Raw genomic sequence first — 11,028 nt, 5'->3', positions numbered from 1 at the left:
ACACACACACACACACACACACACACACACAATTTCTGTCAGTTTATATTCATGGATAAAACACTGGAAAGCCCCACATGAAATTGTTAATGGTGGTTAATTTGGAATTGGGATTTGACAGTGATGATGAGTATGGTAAGTAGATTTTGCCTTTTAAACTTCTTTGTTGTTTATCCTTGTTATAAAGAGCAAATACAGAGGTGACTGGGTGACTCAGTCGGTTAAGCATCCACTTTGGCTCAGGTCATGATCTCACAGCTCATGAGTTTGAGCCCCACATCAGGTTCTGTGCTGACAGCTCAGAGCCTGGAGCCTGCTTCGGATTCTGTGTCTCCCTCTTTCTCTGCCTTTCCCTGCTCATGCTCTGATTCTCTCTCAAAAATAAATAAATATTAAAAAAAATTTTTTTTTAAAGAGCAAATACAAAGGTATATTTGAGAAAAAAGAAAAACACTTAAAAATAGTGTATTACAATTTTGGAAAATGCAAATAGAGCAAAGGAAATATGTATAAAATACATGATATCTGTACTTCAATAATAAAATATAATTTTTTAAACATTTAAGTTTATTTAAATTTCTAGTCTTTACTCATGCTTTTAAAACTGCTTTGTGAGGGGCGCCTGGGTGGCTCAGTCAGTTAAGCGTCCGACCTCAGCTCAGGTCATGATCTTGCGGTCCGTGAGTTCGAGCCCCGCTTTAGGCTCTGGGCTGATGGCTCAGAGCCTGGAGCCTGCTTCCGATTCTGTGTCTCCCTCTCTCTCTCTGTCCCTCTGTTCATGCTCTGTCTCTCTCTGTCCCAAAAATAAATAAACGTTAAAAAAAATGTTTAAAACTGCTTTGTGAAATATAAAAACCATAAAATAAACTGCATGTATGTAAAGTGTTCAATTTGATGAGTGTAGATGTATGTCTACACTTGTGAACCATCACCAAAATCAGTGTAATGAACACATACCTCTCAAAAGTTTCTTTATGTTTCACTATAATTCCTTCTTCTTGGGGCACCTGGGAGGCTCAGTTGGTTAAGCGTCCAACTCTTCATTTCGACTCAGTCATGGTTCCTGAGTTCAGGCCCCACCTCAAACTCTGTGCTGTCAGCGTGCGGTCTGCTTGAGATTCTCTCTCTCCCTCTCTCAAAATAAATAAATAAACTTTAAAAAAATTCAAAAAAATTCCTTCTTCTCTCCCCAACCATATTCTCCAACAGCTATTTATCTGATTTTTCCTACTGTAAATTATTTTTGCATTTCTAGAATTACATATAAATGGAATCAAACATGTATATAGTGTTTTTTGTCTGATATATTTCATTCATCGTAATTATTTTGAAGTTTATCCCTGTTGTGTGTATTAATAATCTGTTCATTTCTACTGTTGAGTTGTATTCCATTGTATGGATTTCTGATTTCTTTATCCATTGACATATTGATGGATATTTGAGTTTTTCCAATTTGGGGCTATTACAGTTAAAGCCATTATGAACATTCACATACAAGTCTTTGTATGTATATATGCTTTCTTTTTCTTTGGGTATATACCTAGGAGAGGGATGCCTGAATGGTATGGCAGATGTATTTTTGACTTTCTTTTTTTTTTTTTTTACATTTATTTCTTTTTTGAGAGACAGAGCACAAGTTGGGGAGGGGCAGAGAGGGAAGGAGACACAGAATGCGAAGCAGGCTCCAGGCTCTGAGCTGTCAGCACAGAGCCCGACATGGGGCTCGAATTCACAAACCGTGAGATCATGAGCTGAGCCAAAGTCGGATGCTTAACTGTCTGAGCCACCCAAGCACCCTGTGTATTTTTGACTTTTAAGAAACTGCCAAACTGTTCAAAGTGGTTCTGTCATTATGCATTTTCACTAGCAGTGTATGAAAGTTTCAGTTATGTGTTCATCAACCATTGGTATAGTCCGTTTTTTTATTTAACCATTTTAAGAATTGTAACGATATCTCATTGTCATTTAATTTGCATTCCCCTAATTACTAATAATGATCAGCACATTTTTGTGTGCCTGTTTGCCATCTGTGTGTGTGTGTGTGTGTGTGTGTATGTATTTTTTTGGTGAAATGATTGTTCAAATATTTTATTTAGGCTCTAATTGGCTTTTCTTATTAATAATCACCGAGTTGTAAGTATTCTTTATATATGTTTACAATCCTTCTCAAGGTATCTATTTTGCTGATCTTCTCTCCTAGTATGGGGCTTGCTTGCCTTCATTTTCTTAATAGTGGTTTTTATATAGCAAAAAAATTTCATTTTGATGATGTCCAACTTATTAAATTCATGTTTTGATTTAAGACTACTCCAAAGTCTGTATGATTTCTTCTAGAAGTTTTATTGTTTGGATTCTTACATTTGGCTCTTTGATTCATTTTGAGTTATTTTTGTGTGTAGTATAATGTAAGGGTGTGGTTAATTTTGGTGTACCATTTGTTGAAAAGATTATCCTTTCTTTCATTGGACTGACTTGACATCTTTGTTATAAAGGAGTTGAACTTGTATGTGTGGGTCTGTTTCTGGGCCCTCTATTTTGTTCTACTGATCTATAAGTATGTCTTTTCATCAATACCATATTTTATTGTTTGTAATAACTTTATAATAATTCCTGAAATCAGGTAGTGTGAGCTCCCTTACTTTGTTCCTTAAAAAAATATTTGGCCTATCTGCATTTTAACACAAATTTTAAAATCAGTTTGTCAATTTCTAGAATTGAATAGAAATTTAAATAATAAATTTCTTTTGCTTGGATTTTGGACTGAGATTGCACTGAAACTGTAGATGAATTTGGGAAGAGTTGACATCTTAATATTGACAGTGCATTTCATTTTGATCTGTTTTTCACATATGGAATAGTACATATTTATAAGTAAATCTATGACTTTTCAAGGGATGAAATCAGGTATTGCTTGATAGAGCAAAGTTAACTAGCCCTCAGAGACTGAACCCATGGCTTTGTCCTGAGCAATATGGAATGTTAGCAACTGTTCCTTAACTCGATTCAAATAAAATGTATTTGGTTAAGTTAAATCCACATTTTTGTGTAGTAAAAAAAAATAAAATGTTGTTGTTTATTGACTATGATTAGCAGAATACATCTAAAAATGCCTGACCATTTGGGATGGGAAATAGGTGGGATAATCCTGTTATTACCTTGCCTCTCATTCCTTGTTATGGCAGAAATCATCAATCGTGCCATTCTTTCTCAAAGAATGTATACATAGATACTATTTATTTATTTATTTATTTATAATTTATTTATTTATTAGCAGTGGTCCTGTTTATTTAATACTACTTATTACTGGTGGTCCTCAAACTCAGTTTACCTTTTCTGCAGTAGAGGGAATTCCTCCAAGGGGTTGAGTTAACTTGCAAAAGTTTTTCTAATGATAAAGTCTGTCAACTTTTCATTCCTTACACCAGAATCTGCTAAGCCAAGGATTTTCCACTTGTTTTGCAACTCAAATTCTATGTGCATTTCTAACACATCCCTGCATGGGGGTCAAAGTGGACTCAGTGTAATAGAGCCTTTAAATAGTACATAATGACTTAATTTCAAGGATTTTAACATTCTTGTAGGAGCCCCTGTTCCCACCTCCTACTTTGAAGCCTAAGGCCTTGGGCCCTCTGCTGACTCTACAGTGGAGCTGAAAATGCGTCCATTGTACTTACAGCCCTGACTTCTAGTGCACTTGACCACTCTCCCAATCTGTATGTCACCTTATGAGGTCAGTTCTCATACTACTAGTTTGCTATTTAAGTTATTGCAGACCACTGGACTGACTCAGTGCATTATGGATACTCTTCCTCATGCTGAGCCATGGAAAACTTACCTTTTTTTTTTGGTTGCCATGACATTTGGAGAGGTGGAGGGCAGGGTTAGAGACCTGGTAGGGAGCAGATGCTTCTATTGCTGATAATAAACTTAATTGAAGCTAAAAATCGTTGGGTCTCTTTGGTTTCGTCCTTGTGACCTCTCTGTAGTAATAGATGCCAGGAATTCAGGCCAGTTTGGGAGGGCAGGGTACCTGATGGATTCCATTTGCAGGTTGTAGAGTTGAGAAGAGGTGATTATGGGATGTCCTGGTAGAAAAGAGATGTAGATTTGGAGTTTAGGAGAAAGGTTTGCATTGGAGATTATTGATTTCGAAGGCATTTGCATATAGGTGACTGCTTAAGAGGCAATGGTAGATTGAAATCACCATTTTCTTTCAGGTGGGAATGTGCATAAAAAGAGGCCTACAGCTGGACCTTGGGGATACTCACATGTGAGAGATTGAGGAAAAATGGGGACCTGAAAGTGGAGGAAGTTGAGAAGAAATGATGGAGAGAAAACTAGCATTATTGTATTAGGTCCCTTCTTAATTTCTACTTGGCCAAAACTTTGCACCCTCAACCCCTGTAATAGCGATTGGCACATAGTCAGTGCTTAATAAACTTTTGTTAAATGACCGAATGTGTGGAATCCAGAAGAGATTTTCTAGGAGGAACCCAAGGTCAGCAGTCTCCCAATGTTAAAACAAGGCTGGGGTGAATGAGAAAAGGTTTCTTTGAGAAAAGGGTTTGGATTTGGGGGATTAGGAAATTACTAGTGACTTTACAGTATGTAGGTTATAAACTCTTATCACCTCATGCTTAGATTATTGGAACATGTAAAATGCAGATGGTTAATACTTGATTCCTTGGATTAAGGTGAGGGCTCAATGATATGACTTGTAAATGGTGTTAAGTACTTAGCCCAACCTCTCATTCACTCATTAAAATAATATTTAATGAGCGTTTACTATGGTCTAGGTGTGGTTTTAATAGCTGCAGATAGACCAGTGAATAAAACAGATAAGATTGGTGTATTCATGGACTTTATAGTCAATCTGGGGTGGGGGCAGGTAATAACAAAGACATCTGAGAGTGTCAGATGCTGTGCAGAACCAAAGGATGATCATCTGATAGAGAGTGACATGATGGGTAGCCTATACAGGTAAGGCCTCTCTGAGGAACTAATAGAAGCTAGGAGCTGAATGGGAAAAAGAGCCAATATTGACTATTACTATTCCTCCCTTCTTCCTCTTTTTATTTCTGGTTCTTCCTCTTTCCACTTCAACTGTTCGTCTGCCTTGCACATCGGCTCATTTCATCACATGCTCAAAACCTTTCCATGCCTCCACGAGTGACTTTGCAAGTTGTTATCTGGGCTCAGCCAGCAGAGGAAAGTGCTGCTTTCTGTATTACCAGTGGGCTGTCAGCTCCACGTGGTGCTGTAGAAAAGGCATCCTTGCCCCAGGCAAAGGCATTTACACCTTCCAGGGAGATGAATGATTAGAGACAGCAGAGGGGCAGAGGAGGTGGCAGACGCAGACACAGAGGAGGGAGTGGATAGGAAGCTAACAGGACTTAATCTATTAGAAGAGGAAAGGCCTTTGAAAAGTGAATTAATGATATTTATAGCTGCATCAGGTAAGTAGTTGGCCAGAGTTCACTGATAATGAGACCAGGATTGAATTCCTATATGGACCAGAGAGCTTCATGTGGAGAAACTATGCTATTTACTCCCTGGCTATTGAGACTTAGGCAAACACATACCTCTCTGAACCTCAGTTCCCCAGTCTAAAATGGGCACACATATCTCATCTGCCTGCCCATGTCATAAAGAACAAATGAAAATGGATAATAAAGTGCTTTTTAAAATTATAATTTTTCAATGTGATCTATTGTTATTACTGATTATGTTATTATTTTCGTGGCCTAGGTACCTTCCTCCCCTCCTTTTTCTGCAATGTATCAGCTGGCTATCTCTCATAGTGGATATTCAACCACACTGTGAATGTTCCGTATAAATCAATCAATAGCCCTTCAATAGGCCCATCATACTGACCCTGAGTTAGGAAGATCATATATTCTCAAGTGCTAGTGCTTGGGCTATTCTACCCACTCCTGGCTAAGTCTTTGTCTTACTTATTTTAATATTTGTTACACTCTATTGCAGTGCTTCTAACCACTAACCGCTAGTGTGGATTTCCTCTCTCCTCATCATGAATGAGTCGTAGGCGGAGTCTTCTTTGACCTTTGTCCTTTTGCCTGATCTCTAGAGAACTGGAAATTAGGTCATTTGGTGTTTACTACCCAGTGATGACAACTATAGGGCACATGTGTTTCGCCCCCAATATCCTGCTCATCATGGATACTGCTAATTGATTATTGCCCTATCCGCTATTGATGTGGCTTACCAGCCCTACAATGGGGAACCACTGGGTACATGTGGCTACAGAGCATTTGAAATGTGCCTAGTCCAAATGGATGAATGTTGTACAAGTAAAATACATAATGATCATGGAGACACCACAAAAGAAAAAAATGTAAAATATCTCAATAATTTTATATCTGTTGCAAGTTGAAATAATATTTTGCATATAATAATTAAAATATGCTATTAAACTTACTTTTACCTATTTCTTTTAACATTGTTTTTTGATGGCTGCTAGAAAATGTAAAATTATAAATGTGGCTCACATTTGTGGCTCATGTTCTGTTTCCACTGTATAATGCTGCCTTCAAATCATTATTAAGACAGTTCTTTACGCATTCAATGACCAATAAACCAGAAATTAAAGGAGTTGTATTTTTTGGGGAGCAGAAGAGAGGTTGACATTTCGAGTTTACATCTAGAATGAAAAAAAAGAGCTTGAGTTTATGTAATTTAGTGGTTCCCAAACATGTCTCTGTATCAGAAAGTCCTGGGATCTGAAATTATAAAACTAGAGATTTCCAGGTTCCACTCTTGGCGATTCTGGTTAATAGGTCTGAGATGGGGCCCTGGATTGTGTATTTTCTTCCTTTTCTTTTGTTTAGTTTTTATTTCATAATAATAAACTTAACACTGCAATCCAGCTAGACTTGGAGGGGGATAAGAAAAATATGGAACCCATATTCTTTGCAGTGAGATCACAAAGATTATAGGTTATTTTGAGCAGATGAGGGTGAAGGGGTACTTTTGTGAACTACAGAAGGAATGGTCTAATGGTTAAGATAAAACACAAGTCAAATTTATTAGATTTGTTCATGGTCAGCAATGGTAATCGTCTTGCTGGTCTTGCCATTCCTGGACCCAAAGTGCTCCATTAGCTTTCACAAAAGTCATGCCCTCTTTTACCTTGCCAAAGACCACATGCTTGCCATTCATCCATTAAATCTTCACAGTGCAGATGAAACCTGGGAACTCTGTATGGGATCCAGCATTTGCCATGGACAAGATTTGAGGACCATATGCTTCAGGATGAAATTCTCACCATTAGATTTTTCCCCATAGAAGGACGTGCCACCAGTGCCAATAAGGCATGTGAAATCACCATCCTGGCACAGAAATCCCAGAATAACTCTGTAATTCCTTCTCCAAATTCTTTCTTCCAGGTGCTCAGAGCATAAATGGTTTCTGCTGTCTTTAGAGCTTTGTTTGCAAACAGCTCGAAGGAGTAATGGCCCAAGGGTTCACCATGCCTGACAATGTCTAAGAACACAGAGGGGATGACCATAGCTGGGTAGTGCGGGCATCTGCCAGGGTTGTGTGTTTCAGTAAGCAGCCTGCGAGATTCTGATGTGCAGCCAGGTTTAAGAGCCCCTGCGCTAGGACTTTTTTTACATTTCTATGAAGGGACTTTCCTGCGGTGACAAGTTGTTACTAGCAGAGCTAGGACCAGAGCACATGTTCTTCATGGATTATATTTTGTACCACAAATCCCTAGAATATTTTGTGCTACTGTGACCTAAGAGGCTTCACAGAACTCAGGATGGAATGAGGAACTCAGGCTACATCTAAGCAGGCAGGCAAGCTCTTCTTCCTTATTTGGAGAAAGCCCAGTTTGGCTCAGCAGCCCCCTCTGTTGTCAAAAATCCCTAGCGCAACCTGACACAGCTGGCTGTGGGAAAGGGAGCAGGGAGAGGGAACACAAGAGGATGTAGCATGAAGAACAGTAGATGGGGGATCTATTTGCAACCAGGCAGCGGTCAAAAGGAAACAATGCAGCCTAAGCCCCTTACAGCCAGAAAGGCCTGTGGAAATTGTTTACCTGACTGCCTCCTGGTCTGGAGGAGAGGAGGGAATTTGGACAAATCATTTTACTTCTCTGGGCCTCAGTTTCCACATCTGAACAAGGGGAATAATGACATGCTCTCTACCCCTCCCTCATTACAGACTATTGTAATAGTCAAATAGAAAAATGGGTATGTTTTTAGCAGTCCAAAGACACATGGCTAGTTTGAGATAGAACCAGACTTTGAACTCTGGTCTCCCGGTTGAGGCATGTCATACAGTTTCAGCTAACAAAGGATAGATGTGTTCAGCTGCTTCCAGAGGGACAGAGGCAGAAAAAAACTTACAGGGGAAGTTGAGGCTGCCATCACACCTAGGTGAATTAAAGTCAGGTAGCTGCCCTTTATTTATGCATTCATTCATTACTAATTTATTTAGCTTATATTTATTGAGTACCTCTTATAGGATTGAAACTGTGCAAGATGTGGTGATACTAAGTCAAATCAGACGGGCTTTTGTTATGTCTATGGTTCTTGCAGTGTTTCCCCAAATATTTCCTTTGTCAGAAATATTCTCAACTAGCTGTCACAGTGCACAAGTAACATGACTGGGTGAAATATAATAGCTGCCATTTATTGGGAGTTAGTTATGTGCCAGGCACAGTGCTAGGCACTTCCAGTAATAACTACCTTGGAACCCAGAAGAAGAAATAGACCTAGGGAGACTTAGCACATTTCCGTTTAGTAGGCAGTGGAGGTAGACATATTTCCACCTGTTAAACAACAATGCTATATTGTTTTGAAAAGTATTTCCTTTTGGTAATAGCGTGGGGTGGCTGTAAGGCCCTAGGCAAAATGCATATTTACTTGTCTATGTTCATGAAAGTGTTATTTATAGTAGTGGAAAATTAACCTAAAATATTCAAAATAAATTTAAATAAATTATAATACAATATTTTTGAAGAGTATTTAATGATCTGGGAAAGTGTCATTCATAAATTGCTACTTCATACTAGGAAGATTTATATCTGCTTGATACTAATTTTGTAAAAACACCCACCTAACCCATAAATCCAGAAGAAAAGGATGGAAGGCAATTCACCGTTGTTTTCAATATTGTTGTTGGGCATTAGTGTTTTGGGAGAGGCTTATTTTCTTTGAACTTTTTGAGTTTCCCATATATTCTACTTTTTTTTTTTAAGTTTTCCCCCAGACATTAAAAAAAATTTTTTTTAATGTTTATTTATTTCTTGAGAGAGAGAGAGAGAGACAGAGTGAAAGCTGGGGAGGGGCAGAGAGAGAGGGAGACCCAGAATTTGAAGCAGGCTCCAGGCTCTGAGCTATCAGCACAGAACCCAACATGGGGCTTGAACTCATGAACCACGAAATCATGACCTGAGCTGAGGTTGGACACTTAACCAACTGAGTCACCCAGGCGCCCCTCCCCCAGACATTTTATTATGATAGTTCTCACACATACAGAAAATATGGAAGAATTACAGTGAATACCCATATACCCACAACCTAGATTCTACAATTAACATTTTACTATATTTGTTTTATCACTGATCTATCCATTTCTCTGTTTATCCATTTTATTTTCTGATGTGTTTCAAGATACATCGTTGGCCTCTCTATACCTTTGCCCAAATACTTCATTATGCATTTTTTAAAATTAAGAATTTGTTTGGGTACTTTTTTTTTTCCTTAGGAGGTAGTATTTACTTGTGATGAAATGCACAGATTCTATGTACCATTCAGTGGGTTCTGAAAATACATCCACCTGACAAATCCGCAGCGAGACACAGAACATTGACATCACCTTGGAAAATTCCTTCACCTCCAGTCAATCCCTTTCCCCAAAGCAACTTCTGTTCTCGTTTTTTCCAGCATAGATTAGTTTTGCCTGTTACAGAAGTTCATGTAAATAGATTCGTATAGTATATAGTCTTTTGTGTAAAGCTTCTTTTATTCAACGTAATGTTTTTGAGATTCAACCATGCTACTGCATGTACCAGCGGCTTGTTGTTCTCTGTCGTGAGGGTGGTATGAATGTATCACTTTTGGTATTTCTGTTTTCCTATTGACGGACACCTAGTCCGTTTTCGGTTTGGGGCTATTATAAATAAAGCTGTTATGAACATTCTTACACAGTCACTTATGGACATATGTTTTTCTCTTGGGTAGGTACCTGGGTGAAGTTCTGGGTCATAGAGTAGGTATATATTTAGTTTTGTAAGAAACTGCCAGGCCCATTCTCAGAGTGGTTGTATCATTTTATACTCTTGCCAACAATATAAGCAAGTTCTGGTTGCTCCATATCCTTGCCAATATTTGATGGTGTCAGTCTTTTTAAAAAATTTTTTTTTAAGTTTTAGTCCTTCTGATGGGGGTGCAGTGGTGTCTCTTTGTGGACCACATATTTTTAAAATCAGAAAAAAAAGTTTTATAAAAAATAAAACTGAAATGATGTCAAAGAAAAGAAAGAGAAAGTACTGGAAGTAAATTTGGTAAAATTAACTTTCCTCTTTTTTGGGTGATTTGTACATGGATTTCTTTCTTGTCCTGTTTTGCTTTAATTTCCAGGTTGTCAAAAATAAACATGTATTATTTTCATTATGAAAGAGAACATATCTTATTTATAAAAAAATATTACCTATGAGAGTTAATATGTTAATTGAGGTAATTCAGTGACATTTTAGTAGTCATACCTGTGTGACAAATTAAAGCTTTAAAAAGTTTAAAATGTGACTGCTGGGCTTGTTTAATGGCCTATATTTGGGTCTTATGTGTAAATACTCTGTGAGTATGAGCAAAATGCTTCCTGTCTGGGCTTCAGTTTCTTCCTCTTTTTTATAAATGGGTTGGAATAAGTTATCAGAATAGGTTATTCTATCTCAGTTACAAAGAAAATGTGTGCAAAACTGATAAGCATTTGAGGAAGTGAGAGATAGGACATGTAAGCTTTGATGGGGAACAGAGGGTTTGTTCCTTAGGAATTTCA

The 11,028-nt window shown here is 37.9% G+C and overlaps 1 pseudogene; it reads right to left on the bottom strand.

Moving 5' to 3' along the window:
- Window positions 1-7,046: 7,046 nt before the first annotated feature.
- Window positions 7,047-7,777, bottom strand: LOC128311047 (peptidyl-prolyl cis-trans isomerase A-like; annotated as a pseudogene).
- Window positions 7,778-11,028: the final 3,251 nt, after the last annotated feature.

This window comes from Acinonyx jubatus, chromosome A1 (assembly GCF_027475565.1).
Source record: "Acinonyx jubatus isolate Ajub_Pintada_27869175 chromosome A1, VMU_Ajub_asm_v1.0, whole genome shotgun sequence".
Classification (NCBI taxonomy): Eukaryota; Metazoa; Chordata; class Mammalia; order Carnivora; family Felidae; genus Acinonyx; species Acinonyx jubatus.
The sequence above is the reverse complement of the archived record's forward strand: the minus strand, read 5'-3'. Positions and strand labels throughout refer to the sequence as shown.